We start from the raw sequence: 18,784 nt of genomic DNA on the forward strand, positions 1-18,784 counted from the left end.
GGACATCTCGAGGCATATAGTAAAAGGTGTTCAAAAGGAGCTCAGAATTGCATTGATGGAAATGTAAGCATTTCCATTTGTTTACTGGTGATACTGAGTCAAAACCAATAGCACTTGCCAACCCTGTCATTCTCCAACTCAGTAGAATAACTGCATACAAACTTTCACTGCCACGTTGGTTAAATGCTACGTTATTTTTACTCTGTTCCAAAAAGTAACAATAACTAAAAACTGCTCCCCCTTTCTATCCCTTCAGCAAAGGTCACATGTTGTGTTGGAATCATTTTATAATGATGCAACAATTCTACTTATGATCAGATTTTTAGAATCTAAGTTAAGATTATATATGATCAAAGTCTATTTATTTAACACTTGGAAATGTTCCACTTAACACTTGAGTATAAATGAATGAATAACTGTAACCATACTGTCTCTGAGCTCACAATGTTAAGTTTCTACATTGTGCAGAAAGACTAAAATATACCCGAGACCCTGGCTGATCTCATCTCAAAACTCAGAAGCCCACATACACTGAGAAGCTGTTTTTCAAAGAAAAAAGTTGGTTGTGCTAAACAGTAACAGTTGAAGGAGGTTCTACGCAACAGTGCCAATCCAGGATGACAACTGTGTTATATATAACATGCTGTGATTTTATGTACTGGTAAATTAGAGGTCAATACAAGACAGGCTAATTCTTCAAACAGGATGTATCTGTTGAAAGCTTCAAACATAGCGCTGCAAATTGTTATGCAGCATTGTTCCAAACACTTAGTCTTGACAATTGGGTGTCAGTATAAAACACTACTCAGAAGTTGGTGCAGCAGTGGTGTTCCGTGTAAAATAATTCCCCCCTTGACTGTGTTGCAAATTATTATTCAATTTTTGTGCAATACAACTGAATGTTGGAGTACATCTTACTACCTGTATTAGATGAAAGGATGTCAATGATAAACAAGAGGAACAAAGCTTTGTCAGAGCTACTCCACTCCATGCTGGAAAAGTAATCAAACAGTAGCCAATGTATATTCCAAAAGTAAAGCTGTAACTCAACACCGTTACACAAAATGAAAAGTGCCTACGTATTCTACAAGAAAATCAGAACAACCAAAGAATAATTAAAAGGAGTTTACATTGTACATTCTAACAACTCTTCTACTGGTGATGGCCATGGTCAATCATAGGATACACTATTTTGTAGCAATATTATGCTGGCAGTAAGTATTACAGGAAGTGTGTTTGGCATTGACAGCAAGTGCACAAAATACTATTCATATTTATTAATGTCTCTTCTGATTTTATTATTTTCACAACACCAGGTTAAAGTCCGAAAGGAGCAGCACTCCGAAAGCTAATGGTATTTGCTACCAAATAAACCTGTTGGACTTTAACCTGGTGATGTTAAAATTGTTACTGTGTTTACCCCAGTCCAACGCCGGCATCTCCACATCATGCCTATTATTTTCCTCATGGATTGCTGCACTTGTGCCCAGGGGAAATGTGTCATTCCTAGAGGCTCCAGGGCAAGCCTAGAAGGTTGGCAATTCTACCCATCCATCCTATCCATTTCTCCCAGGAGGTGTGGTTCATTTTTAAAACTGATACTGTCCATGGAAAGAAAAATGGAGCAGGTTGCAAAACTATTGTCCACACCCAAACCTAAACTATCCCCACTGTCTCTCACAGTTTAGCATATTTTCTGAAATGACAGGTCATGAGCTTCAAATTAGTACAAGTTGTTTCTATGAACAGATGCACACAATCAGAGTTCACAACCTTTCATTTCTTTCTTTTTTTAAAGTCTACCATAGCTGGACATAATTTCGCCTGCAACTAAAGACCTTTGATAGACTGGGTGTGAACACCAAGCTCACTTTTAATACTGTTGTGTGGTCAGCCCCTCTGAGTTGCTTTCTGCAGGACAAAGGTGCTTTTTACCTACCTCTTGGGATTTATTCTTTCTATGATTGCAGAGTGCTCCACCTACTGGTCTGATCAGCGATTGCCATAACCCACCCAATGACAATGGACAAAGACTTAGTTGATGCTGGAGGTCTAATGGTCTACTACAACTACTAAAACCAAAGGGCTGCTTTTGAAAAATCTTTCTTCTTGAAGTTTTTGTGCATTAAGCAACACTAAAGTAATTTTATCAAGCAGTTATTTTCCTATGTTAAATATCAATTTGGCAGAGTGAATGAATTACGCACTAGTCAAAATGCTCAACTTCTGTCAAACTAGATTTATCAAACATGAAGGCTACAAGAACTTGCCTGCAAATAGGCATTCCAACAATTACAAAAATCACATTGCTACAATATGAATAAAAATCAATTTGATTGTGCAAGGAAAGTTCTCATCTTTCAGAGACTTAAAATGGGCCAGGTTTTGCTGCAACAGGGCATCTCAGTTGGACTTGTTAAGAGTGCACAGAGGAAAACAGGGACATGATGAAACAATGGGAGCAACAGTGTAACATTGAGATTTACAAATTGGAAAATAAACAGAGGAAGGGCTGAGGAATTAGACTGGCTGAATTCAATATTAAATCAGGTACAGAAAGAGAAATAAACAAAGGAAAACAAAGGAATGAAAAAAGTTCCTCTGTTTTACTTTTGAAAAAAATACCGGATTCAAAGACAGAAAGGGAATAAAAATAACGTTTGGCATTTTAAAAAATCCATAAAACAATTCACCGTTTGAAGGAATGAGACTCAGCATTTACTTCTTAAAAAAAACTTTTGGGCAAGGGAGATTGATTGGCAATCATTAACAATAATCCTATTGTTAATTAAAAGACAGAATTGCCTGTGATCCATTTAATGATATTCACGGGAGGTTAAAACCGAGATTCATTTTTGCAAAGCTAACGGCAGAGCAGCATAATGCCGGCAGTTTGTGCCGAAGACGATTCATGGTATATCTCTTCTTCACGACAAGTTCTTGGCCGATTTGCTCAATTCTGTGATTATTATTACACCAAAGCTGGCGCATTATGTAAACTCATCAGGAAGCCAAACACAGCAATAACCTCTCAGATATGAATGAAATGATTACTCAACCTTATGGAATGAATGAACTGTTCTAACTTGGGATTTCCTTGATAACCTTATTCTTCACTCTGATTGCACATGAAGAATTACAATCCAAAAACTAATTATGGCTAGGAAATTCTAATTTTCCAGATATTAACGTCTCAATTCAAAATGTTTATTATTTAAATAACAAATGAATCCAAGGGAATACTAAGTTTCTGCCCAGTTTCTTGATTGCAAGTAATGTCATCTTTAATAACTCCAACTTCACAAATTTCAGGCGATCATGTGATGGACTATTTCAACTATATGGAAATTGTTGAGTGGGGGAACAGCCAGTCCATGTGACAAAGAAGCATTAAGCTTTGTACAAACAACAGGATGAGGATGACTGGAGATGGGGCAATGAAGTTGATCTTTCCTGAAATATACTGATGTGTTTCATCCAACAAAGGAAAACACATGTGCTTGGATGGTGCCATTATTATTTATGTAAATATGTCAGCATTCTCTGTCACCTTAAGCAGTAAGTACTGAAGTACTTATTGGGTTATCAGGTTGAAATGTGTCATCAACTTAAAGGAACCATTAACTCTGCTCTGAAAATCTAACTCAAGTTAAAATGAACAGGGTGGAATATTTGGGCAAGGCACAAATTGACATGAGAAAAAAAATTGTTTCATGTGTCAAGGGGTCCTATAGGCACAAATGAAATTAAAACAACTGGAAAATTGAAGCAATTATGAAGCCACTTGTTTTCCAAGGAGATTACCACTGGTGTAATCTATTTCAGTTACAATTGGGCAGTAATGTGTCTCGACTCATGAGATCAGGAAATGATTAGCATTCTTCCTTCTCATTGATGACAATGCAGCTCTCTCAATTTTCAGAACATTTTTTGGCAAACGGTTGAACTTTGAAAGTACCCAGGAAAGTGTTATTTCGCAAAAGGAGGTTAATTTCAAATAAACTACCTTGCAAAGAGCTTTCCTTTCAATTGATGACCAACATGCTGGGCCTTCAGGAAGATGCTCCTCCTTCCCCATTTCATACCAGGTTCGATTCCCGGCTCGGGGTTCGATTCCCGGCTCGGGTCACTGTCTGTGTGGAGTTTGCACATTCTCCTCGTGTCTGCGTGGGTTTCCTCCGGGTGCTCCGGTTTCCTCCCACAGTCCAAAGATGTGCGGATTAGGTTGATTGGCCAGGTTAAAAATTGTCCCTGAGATGCGTAGTTAGCGGGTAAATATGTGGGGGTAGGGCCTGGGTGGGATTGTGGTCGGTGCAGACTCGATGGGCCGAATGGCCTCCTTCTGCACTGTCGGGTTTCTATGTATTTCAAAAATGCTGTTTGCTTCTCAAAAATCATGCACAATTATTGCTACAGGTTCAATTGGTTAAATGTGTTAGTTCTTTTTGGACCATACACATTGGGGCATTGAGGAATTTTATTCCATTGCATCTGAATCTCTTTGTCTAGTTATTTTTGTATACAAAGAATAAATGTTTTTTCCTCTCTGAACTGCAAGAGTCCTATATTAAATGAACTTATGCATTCTCAAGCCAGTTGGCGGAATTCTTCTATGCCAGGGAGTTCAATAACCCAAGGGAGGAATTTGACAAGAGACCAAAAAGGTTTCACGCCAGCATGAATTTCCTGCGGTATCTTCTACTGTTGCCCATCATAGTGGACCAGGAAACCCGCTGGAGGTTTGCGTGAAACTAATTTACATCCTGCTAATGGATGCAGGTTGAAGCATGACCAGAATCTTCCACCCCCGCCCGATTCTCCAAGATGCCAGCGGGAAAACACAGCGGTCCAAAACACACAACATGACAAGCAGATGCTGAGTCCCACTTGAACAATGTCTGGGGCTACCTTCCAGTTCAGAATGGAGACCACCAGCAACCCTGGACCTCAGAACAACATGGCAGTGGGTGGAGGAAGCATCAACAGGTGGACCTTCCAGATTCGGTGTTATTGAGGAGGTCCATTTTCCAGCCTCAGAATGTTCCTGGAGATCCATCTGCTTTCTCAGGAGGTTCAACTTCTTTCTTCAAAACTGCGGTCAATGATGTTGGGCACCTTTTCAATATGGCGCTTGGATACAATGGCAAACTAAATGCCACCATGCCTGCCTCACCGAGGAATATGGTGCAAAACACACAGTTGTATTATTAATGAGGTAGGGGGCGGAAGATATAGCATGATTTCCCACCAGCCTCTGCAATAAGAAATACTCCACGTTCCCACCCCCACCACGGGACTTAGTCACAGTTGGGAGAATTCTGCTTGTCATACAGTCATAGAATAAATCATAGAATCCCTACAGTGCAGAACAAGGCCATTCGGCCCATCAGGCCTGCACCGACAACAATCCCACCCAGGCCCTATCCCCGCAACCCCACGTATTTACCCTGCTGGTTCCCCTGACACTAAGGGGCAATTCAGCATGGCCAATCCACCTAACCCATCCATCTCTGGAGTGTGGGAAAAAACTGGAGCACTCAAGAGGAAATCCACACAGACACGGGGAGAATGTGCAAACTCCACACAGACAGTGACCCAAGGCCAGAGTTGAACCCGGGTCCCTGACATGTGAGGCCAACCACTGTGCCGCCCTTGGCAGAATGAAGAAGGTTTTCCTCGGTAGTTTATACTGTTTGGTATAAAATTTGCAACAAGAGGCATCTATTTACCGTTTGAGACCCTGTTATTTTCAAATCAATTTAAATCTTTTTCCTAACCTCGTACTCTATTGGATCAGAAACTGATTCAACTTTCTTTTGAATGAGAATAAATTTAATTTCTTACTCTCTAAATGGCAAATTTGAGAGAGATTAGTTTCTGGTTCCGTGACAGAGTAGAATCATAGTCTCACACTAAAGTCATCTCGAACTTGTAGTGATGCTCATTAGGGAGAAATACTGATTTTGCAGGGAAATGTTCAAATACTGACTGTCCTGTTAACTTGATCCACTGTCAACAAAGGGAATCATAAACCAAATGCCCCAAATTTGTGAATTTTGGCAACTATCTATCTCATGTCAAAAGTCTTTCAAACCAAACATGAAACTAATCCTGCTTTAGTTAATATTGGCACTTAGGAGTATTGCTCAGCCATGCAACTAAACAATGTGAACAATTATCCTCAAAAATGTGGAGTTAGGAAAATGAATCAAATAGATGAGCTATTTCACTAGGTTTGGTAAAGTAATTCAAAAACAAATTATCTAAAAACATCATAACTGATCAACTATCAGGCCCATCACATATGTATAAAAACTTAGACCAGCTTCAAAGTGAAATATGTGGGTGCAGCAAACATAATTGATTCAAAATTCTTTATTCGGAGCATGAATCATTCTGAAACCCTTATTTTGGAGCCCCTTGTTCCCGGAATCAATTTTCTGCTTTTTTCTGAGTTATTTAACTTTGATTAAATTTTTCTTACTTTTTTTCTGTTTGGATAGTGGAATATTTCTGTTCAACAGCAAATGCTGACCTTCTGGGTAATTTACATGAGAGCCTTACTCAGTCACGTAGTATGGAAAAACTGAGTGAACAGAAATAGTTGAAACCACACCACTCCAGGTTAAACCTGTCTCCTTTGAGATCAATTTACCTTTATCATACCGTCAAGCTCTTTGTTACTGCAAGCCATTTACATCAAGGGTATCCTCCATATTAGCAAATGGGGAACACACATCAAAATTAAAATCATTAAAAATCTTCATAACTGATAATGCTTTATTTTATACAGTGAGCAACGGAGGCACTAAAGCAAAATTTACAGTTTCCAGGCTGCTGTGAAACTAGAACAATGAGCGAACAAAATCACTCACCAAATGAGTAAGCAGTCGGAAGGCCACTACAACAACAGCAGGATGGCAAAAAAAATTAAGTATTTCGAATGATATCATAGCAAGGTCACAGCAGAGCTATCTAACTGAAAAGCCCTTCACTCAAGGTAAATTGATCATTTAACCAGTCCAAAAAAATGAGTATTATCAGTTTTGAAGAGTTTTAATGATTTTAATTTTAATGCGTGTTCCCTATTTGCTAATATGGAGGATACCCTTGCTGTAATGGCTTGCAGTAACAAAGAGCTTGACGGTATGATAAAGGTAAATTGATCTAAATGGAGACAGGTTTAACCTGGGATGGTGTGGTTTCACCTATTTCCGTTCACTCAGTTCTTCCATACTATGTGACTGAGTAAGGCTCTCATGTAAATTACCCGGAAGGTCAGCATTTGCTGTTGAACAGAAATATTCCACTATCCAAAAAAAAATCAGGACAGAGAAACCAGGAATGAAAAAAAGTAAGAAAAATTCCAATTGTTCATGACACATCAACATTAATTTAGTATTGGCAAGTATACTTTCAGAGATATTTCTGCAGGCCTCTCACCAATACCCACTGTGTCACAAAGTTTACTGACACAAGGAATAATATGTTTATTTCATCTATTCAGCATTGCTTAAAGTGTATTGTAGGTCTTCACTTCAGTCAGTTTCTCTTTTATTTTAAATATGCATTTCCTTATTTATTTCTTATCATTTTAAACTTCTTTATCATTGTTCCTTCCGAGTCATTTTTTAAAAGTTCTTTCTTTGTTCTCATGAACTTTAGCTGCTGTTTCTTTGTCACTTTATTTTAACTTGATGCCTCTCAGTATGTTTGTTCTGTTTCTCCAATAACATTACATGCAACCTTTATTATTCTCTTCTTTCCATCATTAAGTTAAAGCCCTTTCTCGCTTTCTATTTGCTAACATTTTTGTTACAACTTTGTCGTGTATTAATTATTTTGTGGCCAGTTTTCCTTTAATTCATTTCAGTGCAAAAAAAAGGAAAAGAAAAACATAAGCATAGGGACGGAGAGACACTGACAGAAAGGCTGAAGCGGCTGAGCATTCTGTGGCACCAGGGAACTCCAACCATCAGGAGAAGGTGGAAGCGAAGAGGCAGTAAACAGCGTGTAGATCACGTATCATAAAAAGACAGGAAAACAAGAGAGAAATAAATGTTAAGTTACAACCTTTAGAAAGAAGTAGTGGATAGACACAAGGTTTCAAAATGCAGCAGAAAATAAGTAAAACTGATACCATTTAGCCACGAAACGCTCAAGGACTATATAACAGAAAAAGAAGCAGCAATGTATCAGACATGAATATTGGACTGTATCAATTGTGGCTCAATTCTTACAGAGTAGTTAGAACTAGATACAATGGAAGAACTGATATTTTTAGCGTTTCATTAAAAAATAGCTGATTTCACAACATACCTAAGCTATGCTTATCGTTTATGCTTTGCGGAGTTAGGAAGCTGTTATTTTCGAAGTTAATTTGCTCATTGTAGTAATCAGGAACACCCACCAACACTATGCATTTACAACAAAATTGGTTGCCTGGCTTACAAAATCCTACTTGCAGATTTTTAAGCTAAAAACTTGCATCCTTGGGTTTGCAGCATGAAATTTTAACCCTCACCCTGAATCCTAGAGGTTATATCACGTATTTAAAGCATTTAATCTCTTTACAACGCAACAAAGATGTTGTTTTGTATGGATGAGAGACGTGGACTTTATGGAAGGGGGAAACTATCTTGCTAAATAGCTTTGAAATGTGGGTTTTGGGGAGAATGGAAAGGATCAGCTAGACAGGCGACATAAAAAAATGAAGTGCTGAGGAGAGCGAATGAACAAAGACACTTGTTGAACATAATTGGGGAGAAAAAGGAAGACTGGGTAGGGCACATTTTAAGAAGACGTTGAGTTGTACCAGACGTTATGGAGGGAAGATTTCAAGGAAAAAAGGGAAGATGGAAGAAGAGAATATCAATTTTGCATAGCTTGAAAATTGAAGGAAGTTACTGGCAAATGAAAAGATGACACAGGATAGAGAGATATGGAACAGCTATTATGAGCCAAGGATTTGGGCACACATAACAATGGTGATGAACAAATGTATAACATCAAAATGTCCAACTGTGAAGTTTTCCAGTGCTGCACTAAAAGGTCAGACAATCTCTGATCAGATCAAATGACCAATGGCTAGAGAACAGTCATTGCTCGTAATGGCAGGATTTATCACTTGTAGCAGTTGAAGGTAAACCGCACTGAGGTGTTCAACTCAAATTTAAAATCTCTGCAATCACCATGGACACCTGAAGTGAAAATGTGATCTATCAATCTTTTCCAACAGGAAAGCAACATCCACTGTTGATCTTTTCCAAAAGACAACAAAAAGACTCTAGTATCTGTACAAAAACAGAAGAAACACACTGCAAGTAAGTTGTGAGAATGTCTCCCTTAGCTTTATGTGATCTTTAGTCAGAGAGTATCAGGCCAAGAATTTTAGAGAGCAGAATTTTTATTAAACGTAGCTCTCTTAATTCAGAGGACACTCGAGAAAGGTTCTTGTTGTGTAAAATCCGGTCACAAGCTGCTGTTGGCATATCTCTCCATCTTCACACATTACAAAATAATCATCAAACCATGTTACTGGTAGAAAGCTTACAAATCTGAAATAATTTTAAAACTTAGTTGGGCTAAAATAAGCCACATCAGAAACATGCGGAATTCCCCTCAGTCACTTATGTAAAAAGGAAGTTCAGTTATTGGCATAATACTGGTAAATAAGTGGTCGCTGATATGCTTTAAACATATACTGAAACCACAAACCCTTCTTCCTTTGGTTTGCTTACACAATAGAGCTCCCACCAATATTCAATGAGCAAAGAACAGCGCACACAGTTACAGATGCAAGTGGCATCCCTTAGACTCATTGGCAGATCTCTGGAAATAATTACTGAGCAATAAAACTGACATATCTTTTTTAAAATCATTCGCGTGCTGAGTTTAGAATCAAGGTTTAGAACTTACAAGTTAAGTACCAGTTTAAGGCACATAACACTCTCTGCTTTGTGGATTCCCATTCAACATGATGACTAGAAAATGACACTTTACGTGACAGAAAATAAAGGAGACTAAAACAGAAAATGCTGGAACAACTCAACAGGTCTTGGAAAGAAAACAGTTAACATTTTGAGTCTGTATGATTCTTCTTCAGGGCAAAAGAGAGCTCATTTTGAAATTTTCCAGCATTTTCTGTTTTTGTTTCAGATTCCAGCATCCGCAGTATTTTGCTTTTAAATTACTGCTTGATGGGGCATTCTTTCTGGTTGTATCGCAGCTTGGTATGGTTCCTGCTCTGCCCAAGACCGCAAGAAACGACAAACGGTCATGAATGTAGCCCAATCCGTCACACAAACCAGGCCTCCCATCCATTGACTCTGTCTACACTTCCCGCTGCCTTGGAAAAGCAGCCAACATAATTAAGGGCCCCATGCACCCCAGACATACTCTCTTCCACCTTCTTCCGTCGGGAAAATGATATCAAAGTGTGAGGTCACGTATCAACTGACTCAAGAACAGCTTCTTCCCTGCTGCCATCAGACTTTTGAATGGACCTACTTCGCACTAAGTTGATCTTTCTCTACACCCTAGCTATGACTGTAACACTACATTCTACACCGTCTCCTTTCCTTCTCTATGAACGGTATACTTTGTCTGTATAGCATGCAAGAAAACATACTTTTCACTTTATACTAATACATGTGACAATAATAAATCAAATCAAATCAAAATGTAACCAAGTTTGCCAACAGCCTCACTGGCTCGCAATCACAATTTCAAATTGAAATGTGGACACTGGAAATAGCCTTATTATAAGTTCCCCCATGTTGATGAGGACCACTTCATATGACTGGAGGATATTCTTGCCAGGTTGGCTTCACACATGAGATAACCAAGTCAAACTTTTATTTCCACCTGTTTCTGCTCATGAAGGTAATAGATATCAATGCTATAGGAATGTAATACTTTTACATTGCTCTAGTGAAAACCAAGCATTCCTCAGGTTAAGTAGAATACTCAGAAGATTGTATACAAGTGCATAGGAACAAAGTTATTCCTATTCCACACCAGCCATCCTACGATCCCTCTGAACAAGATATGCCCTCTCAGCTGGACCCACAGCACTAGTCAAAGAAATGCAGGTGCATTCACCCATTCTGGCTGACATTTACCCCTTAGGCAGCATCAATAGAAAAAAAAGCAATGATCTGGGTGCACTTATTGATGATTTGTGAGATCTTACTATACACAAATTGACTTCCATGTTTCAACATTCCAACAGTGACAACATTTCAAAAGTTTCCTTTAGCTGAGAACCACTTTGAGACAGAGGTCAGGAAACTCACCATATGAATGCAATCCCTTCTATTTTTAGGTGACAATTGTTACACATTTTGCTTTACGGATAACAAAACAATCTAGGCATGATCAAATGACAATAACATGTGCTTCAACACAACAGGAAATTGACTATGGGCTGGTGCCTTCAACTTTGACTAGGGTTGTCACTTAGTGCCAAACCCAAAACTAGACATGGTGTCAGATAGGGACAAGCTTCATTTTGTGGCACAAAACTCAAATTTTCCCTTAGAGGCCCAAACTGACATCCGCAGCACCTCTAGTTTTTAAGTTTATTTAGTGTCACAAGTAGGCTTAACATTGCAATTAAGTTACTGTGAAAAACTCTGGAGCAAATCCAGAGGATGCTACATTGGTGATCATGTTAACTCGTGTGCACTGTGTGTCCACCAAAGTTACGCAGAGTTGGCAAATCATGACATCATGTCGTGACATAGTGCTGCCATTTTGGAGCTCAACACTTGATCTAACGTTCTCTCTTAATTGTGCATGCTGAAGGACCACACTACTGGCACTATTTAAAGAGATCATCAACTAATTTCAGATTTACTGCTGATTGATTTCTATTGGCTGCTGCTATGGTCTACCAGTGTTTGGTGCTGCCTAGAGTGCGTTACACAAGTCCACAGGAAGTGGACTTCAAGGCTTCTACACAAACCAGTTGCTTCCAGACATGGTGAAGTAGATCTTCCCCTTGGAATATAAAAGGACTGGGAGAATACTACCACAAAGAGCAGGGTAATTTTCTGGGGGAAGTGCTGGTTAGGAGGGGTCTCAGCAAGAGCCCATAACCACCTAAGGTATTCAGGGGAAAACCTTCCTCCCTCACCCTCAGAGAAGAACAGCATGCGAGACATTTACACTTTAGTAAGGACATCCTCACTGAAATCTGCCACCTGCTGAGGCCATAACTGCAACCTCAGAGAATAGCATATCATCAGTGGCTGCAATGGTCACCACGACAATGAACTTTAATGCAACAGGTTCCTACCAGGGTGGAGTTAGACATTTCTGCAATAACTAACGGTTTGCCATCCGCTACTGTGTAGGTCACAGAGGTTCTTTGGAGAGCTGACTACATTTCATTCTCTCTTGCCAGACAGAAACAGAAGTACATGGCTTTCAGTTTCGCAGGCTTCATCGTGCAGCAGGGGGCCACTGACTTCGCACACATTGCTTTGCAGGTACCGCAGTTAACTCCTGAGGTGCACAGCAACCACTCCCTCAACACCCAGCTGTTTTGTATCTATATGCAATAAGTCATTTAGGTCAATGCCTCATATCATAGCGGCAATGATGATGTCTCCAGTCTGCAGTACCACCTGTATTTGAACCAATGTGGGAAACCCAAGGGTGAGTTTCTGGGTGCCAACGTGGTTCAGGATTCCAATGTGGAACTGCTATCCACATGTACAACCCATGCACACAATAAAAAGAATGCTGCCACACAAAACGCGATAGACCAGATCACTGCCATGATCAAACAACACTTCTGCTCCTGGATCTACCTGAAGGTGCCTTTCAGTACTTGGCAAAGTGAATGGTCTCCTATACGCCTCACAAGCTCAACATCACAAAGGTACAGCTCTTGGTGCCAGCAAATCTGATGCTCCTATTTTACAAGCAGTCTATTATCCTCAGGCAGGATGTCAAAATCACCTTCCCATGACACCACCAGTCACTCATGCACCAAACACCCAGCAGCACTCACTGGAATTCACACCACCATCCGAATATTCAACCTCACCCTCACACACCTGTCAAGCTATCAGCCACACATACCTCTTACTTCAGCTAGCAGTCTATAACTGTTCAGCTATGGCAGGAACATCACCCAAACTCAATGCCTCACAATGACAGATATTCTACACCCTCTTGTAGGACAAGTTGGCACACAATAGAAAGCAAAAGAGCAAAGCCAGAAAGATACGGGGGCACCTTCCATCAGGTCAAAGAATCCCTACAGTGCAGAAGGAGGCCACTCGGCCCATCAAGTCTGCACCGACCACAATTCCACCCAGACACCATTCCCTGCAACTCTTAGTTCTACAGTGGCGATTGCTCTCAGCATTATGGGGCCTGTGGTATCTCGTGTCAACAAGAACATTGACAGTAATGGTATATTACTACCTTATGCCCCTTCTTAACTCCCACCTCTCCCTCATCCTGCTTTCTGGCATGGTGAACAAGCTGCAAATAGGGTGACCTGGGATCTCATGCTTCCACCATACCCTATCACCAGTCTTCCCCTGCTTTCAGACACCCAAGAACTGCTGCCTGCCCAGTCACAGGAGGCAATGAGAGAGCAACAACACAGCACTGATGAAGAGGCCCCATTACTTGATCAAATACTCACAGCTACCAGCACTGCACATTGCTTGGAGGCAAGTATAGAGTTGGGATCAGCACATGATGAGTCACCGGGCATGAGTGAGCTGCAACAAGGCCACGATGATTCATTTGCCAGCTTACCACGGGGAGAGATCACAGGTGAGTTCTACAGCAGAGAACTCAGATTGGGAACTCGATGAGGTGGCATATAGGAGTACATTGGCGAGTCTCAAATAACACTTCAAGTCCGTATGACCCTTCTTCAAAGAACTTAACTTCTTCAGAGCTGGTTATATTGGCTGGCCTGCCAGACAGCCCCCTGTCACTAGCTGTCAAATGGCATACAGGAATCTGGTTCCAACTTGACAGGGGACACTGTGCAGACTTTACTCTCTTCAGAGCCTCTGTCCCTAACCCAGAGGCACTGCCACGTCTGCTTCTTACCTGTAGAGCCTTTCTGTGGACAGGTCAACTAATCCTCTACCACTCCTGTAAGGATTCTCCGACAAATCTAGAAAACCTCACCACTACACCTCAAAAATATTATTGTCATGTGTATTAGTATACAGTGAAAAGTATTGTTTCTTGTGCGCTAAACAGACAAAACATACCGTACATAGAGGAGGAGAGAGTGCAGAAAGAAAGATCAACTTAATGCGAGGTAGGTCCATTCAACAGTCTGATGGCAGCAGGAAAGAAGCTGTTTTTGAGTCAGGGTTTGTACATGTGCTCAGACTTTTTCCTAATGGAAGAAGGTGGAAGAGAGAATGTCTGTGGTGCGTGGGGTCCTTGATTATGTTTGGTTTTCACAGTGATATACAAATTTGCAACCTGGATCTGCATGGTCGAAGTTATGGATCTTGGTGGTGCAATACTCAGATGGGCTACGTGACAGCAGGATAACACTCCTTCACAGGTCTCCGACATTCTCAGAACATTCACAAAGGTGCTCTTCTCATTCGGGCACACTGCGCAGGCCACATTGGGAACAGCTGGCAGTGCACACACCCTGGCAAAAGATTCATTTATACTACTGAACAGAAAATCAAGGAATACGAGCTTCTGATTTCCCAACCAGTAGGCCGTGCGAGCACGGAGTGTGACTGATGATAGACCACCCATAGTGCTTAGATGTGCTACTAGAAAGAGACATTTGGGTGGAAAGGTTCCTATTCTTCCACAGATCATATTTATTCACTGACCATCCAGCTGTATAGCAAGGAAACTGACAATGAACTGTGCAACATGGTGGCATGTATGTTCTGAGAGATAGTTTCAGTCAATATCAGTTAGTCTATTTCTTTCATAGGACTGGCCAACCATATAATGCAAAGTACCTTTGTTTTGGAAATGAATTTAATTCTAACCTTATCTCAATATAGTGACGGATATTTTCTTAAGTCTTTCCAAAGTCAAATGCGCTGGTTTCCCCACACCATTAAACCGAGGGCTATAAAAGCTCCTCAAAGCCTCTCCTGAGTGAGGCAGTGAGCCATTCCGTAATGACTCGGCCATGAGATTACGAGCACAATGTTTAGGCTAATCATGGTTTTTAAGTGCAGGAGTCTCCTCTGTTGGGAAAGCAACATCAATCCAAAACAAAGCAAAAATGAAGCTGGAAAGAGAAATAAACAAAAACAGATGGGAATCTGTCCAGCTGGGCTAATGTGTCAGTCGAGAGAGGTCATATCAATCTTATTTGTACAGTATTAGCCTGACATAAAACTTGCACAGGCCTGCAAAAAGGATACTATTCCTTGAATTAATGCTTCAAATGTTGAGTTTGGTCAGGATGACAAATTGCAGCTGCTGGCTGCTTGCGTTGGTTTGAATCAAATACAGCAACTCAATCCATCTGAAGTTCATCAGTGTAACAGGGGTCTTAAAAGTGCAACCATCCAACAGAGCTAAACTATTCAAAACTAAACATTCTGATAAACTACAGGCAAACAAAAGAAAATCTTGAATAGATTGAGTGTGATCTCTAGAAGTAATCAACCATCAAAGTCAGTGACAACGTGGTTGGTGCTTAAAAATGTCATGCTGTTCTGCAGGCAGTCGGCGGCAGTCAGATTGTGATAACAGCCAAGGACACCAGATAACAAGCTCGAATCACTGAAGCTGTATCCTTCCGTAGCAATGTCTTTTCATGGCATCATCTGAAGCATCAGACTTATGATCAAGTACGACATTTGAAAATAGGATTGTACCAGATATTGTGACACAAAAGATTCTAAAATCTGTTTAAAATTATGATTTTGATTTCAAAACTTTCATGGGATTGTCATTCTTTGAAAAGTAGTTCAAATCCTCCTCGCCACAACACAGATGAACAATGGCAGAAAGTCACAAAGAGATCACTGACATTCTGATATCTCAGTTTGCAATCAGAAATCCCCCTTTTCCCAAGTCACATTCTGATTTTTTTTTTTCATTTTCCTTTCACTGACCTGTGATTACAAAAAAGGAGTCTCTGTTACTTCTGTATCTTTTGAAGTTACATTGTTTTTCGTGCTTTTCTAACGATCCACTTAGAAACAACCGATGATTTGTCAAAGGCAAAGATTAACCGACTTCAAAAGCATTTCTGTTACCACTGTGGACGAAAACTATAATCCTAGAAATATGCTGAGGAGTTGCCAGTAATGCTGCTACAGGCAGGAAATTCCCAGCTCTGCCACTTCATTAATTTATAGCTTTTTACAAACAATGTCTGACACATAGTCTCACACCAATCCACAGCTGCGTCCATTTTAAGAGACAGCCCCCGAGTTGTGGGGCAGTGCCCTTTGTGAGTAAACACATTGATAGGACATGAACTCTGGCTCCTATAATTGTAGGTCCAGTCCCTGGTGATAACTTGCAAATTGTATGCTTTTGTGATACAATTTAAGGGAAATGCAGCATCAACTCACTATATCACAAGTTAATAATTTGGTAGAAAGAACTCAGTTTGCTTGTCCGTATCACTGATCAGGATTGCAAATGTTGCTGATTTTTCTTCTTTAGTTAGTATCCTGTTGGTTCTACTGGCAGACCACCATGCTAGGTTTGTGTGAACACTATCACAGCTGCTTTCTACTTCCCTTTCAAATCTTTCAAAAGATCGACTCAATGGCGAGACAGCTTTTATTATCCCACTTTAGGTTTGTTGGACACACAGCAGAGACCGCTTGCTATACATTGCCGACAGCAGAGAAAACAAGTTTAAAACAGCAGGACTACTGCTTTAAGGACACTGTTCTGTCAATCAATAGCTGCAGCTGCATTATGTGTGATTCTGTGTCTTTTTGAAAACATGGTCTAAGGACTTTACTAGGTATTCTCTGGTTTGTGTTTCTAGGTGACTCCGTTTGGACCTAGTGGCTATGAAATAAAATGAAATTTTTTAAAAATGAAGAACAATTGTATTGCTCTGAAAAGTTACATGATCCTAACTGCTATGTAAAAGAGATGCTGGTAAACTTTTGCAATTGGTTATATGCTTTAAAAATGGCCAACGCCTGCCAGGGTCAAACACTTGGTGTTTCCCTTCTATGATATTATGAATTCAAGTCCTGGTAATATTATGTATAGTAAGAGTTTTAACAACACCAGGTTAAAGTCCAACAGGTTCATTTGGTAGCAAATGCCATTAGCTTTCGGAGCGCTGCTCCTTCATCAGATGGAGTGGAAATCTGCTCTCAAACAGTCCTGTCTGGAGACAATCCACATCTCTTTAACCTGTGCTTAATGCTCCCTCCACTCACATTGTCTGTATCTTTAAGACCTGGTTGGCTGTAGAGATTCGCATTCTAATCAGTATTCTGTAACTTGATTTTGTGTCTCTGTATGCCCTGTTTGAGAGCAGATATCCACTCCATCTGACGAAGGAGCAGCGCTCCGAAAGCTAATGGCATTTGCTACCAAATAAACCTGTTGGACTTTAACCTGGTGTTGTTAAAACTCTTACTGTATTTAGCCCAGTCCAATGCCGGCAACTGCACATCAATATTATGTATGACAACCTTTGCCCATAGCACTTTGCCCTCATTCATGAGGTTATTATAGAGAAACTTTCGACTAAATATCACTTCACAGTCTGGCTCCAATCAGAGCTTTAAATTCATGAGCCAATGCTCCGTTGAAATTTTCTCTATTTTCCCAAAACAGCGACAAGCTCCATTACGTTATCATATAACTGCCTCAAAATCTCACGTCAATGTTTAAGTACAGTAGCAGCAACTAACATACACGTAGTTTTATTTGTAAAATTACACTGCATCAGGTATAGTCATTTCATTTTCTTAAATAAGCAAAGTAAAGAGCAGATTTCCACTGTCACATGTAACCAGATTATAATACTTATAATCTTTATGAAGGGGTTTACAATATTTTTACATATTGAACAAAGGAAATCTTTCCTTATGTTTGGCAGAAGGAAACAGATTGACAATTAGCCTTCATTCTTCCATTTTTTTCTGTATGCCCTATTTTGTTTGTGTCCTTGCTCACAATTGGGAAAATTTGTAACATTCTAACTAATCACACCACTTTGTTATCGTATGACAATATCATTGCTCTATGAAGTTTGGCTAGTCACTGGAGTTCATTAAGGCACACAGCTATGGATCGGAGCAAAATAATGGAAAACTCCTGAACCAAATATAAAGTCCAGAGTTTTCACCTAGCAAAGTAACGTGGTTACTGGTGTCATTCTGAACTAGTTTTCAGTATTTATATATCTGTTCCTGAGTGAAATACATAAAGGAAAGAGGGAAACATTGAAGGAAACTGTGATGCATTTCAGTGAAATTAAATGGGGGGAAAAAACACTTATTAATGCCTGAAAGCAGAAATCTGAGACACAATAAATGTTCTGTATTCTCAGAGCATTTAACACAGACCAAACAGAAATATCAAGGCTGGGAAATGACGACATTTATAGAGACAATTTTTACGAGGCTGTATGGGGATCTGATCAGCAGCAGTGTAAAACTATTACAAGAACACCAAGCTGGGGTGATAAAGTGGTGTCTCCAGCTGGCAATAAATTACCTCATTGTTCCAACCGGTGTCACATCTTGATGAAGCTACCAAAGTCCTCTTCTCTGTGCAAATTTGGCACTCAACGATCAATGTTTAAAAAAAATACAAGCTCTCA

General features: G+C 40.0%; 1 protein-coding gene across 1 annotated transcript in view; it reads right to left on the reverse strand.

Annotated features, from left to right (window-relative positions):
- The window catches only part of fat4 (FAT atypical cadherin 4), a 323,488-nt gene that overhangs the window by 227,947 nt on the left and 76,757 nt on the right, over positions 1-18,784 (reverse strand). The gene's annotated exons all lie outside the window — the stretch shown is intronic.

Source organism: Mustelus asterias, chromosome 1 (genome assembly GCF_964213995.1).
Source record: "Mustelus asterias chromosome 1, sMusAst1.hap1.1, whole genome shotgun sequence".
Taxonomy (NCBI): domain Eukaryota; kingdom Metazoa; phylum Chordata; class Chondrichthyes; order Carcharhiniformes; family Triakidae; genus Mustelus; species Mustelus asterias.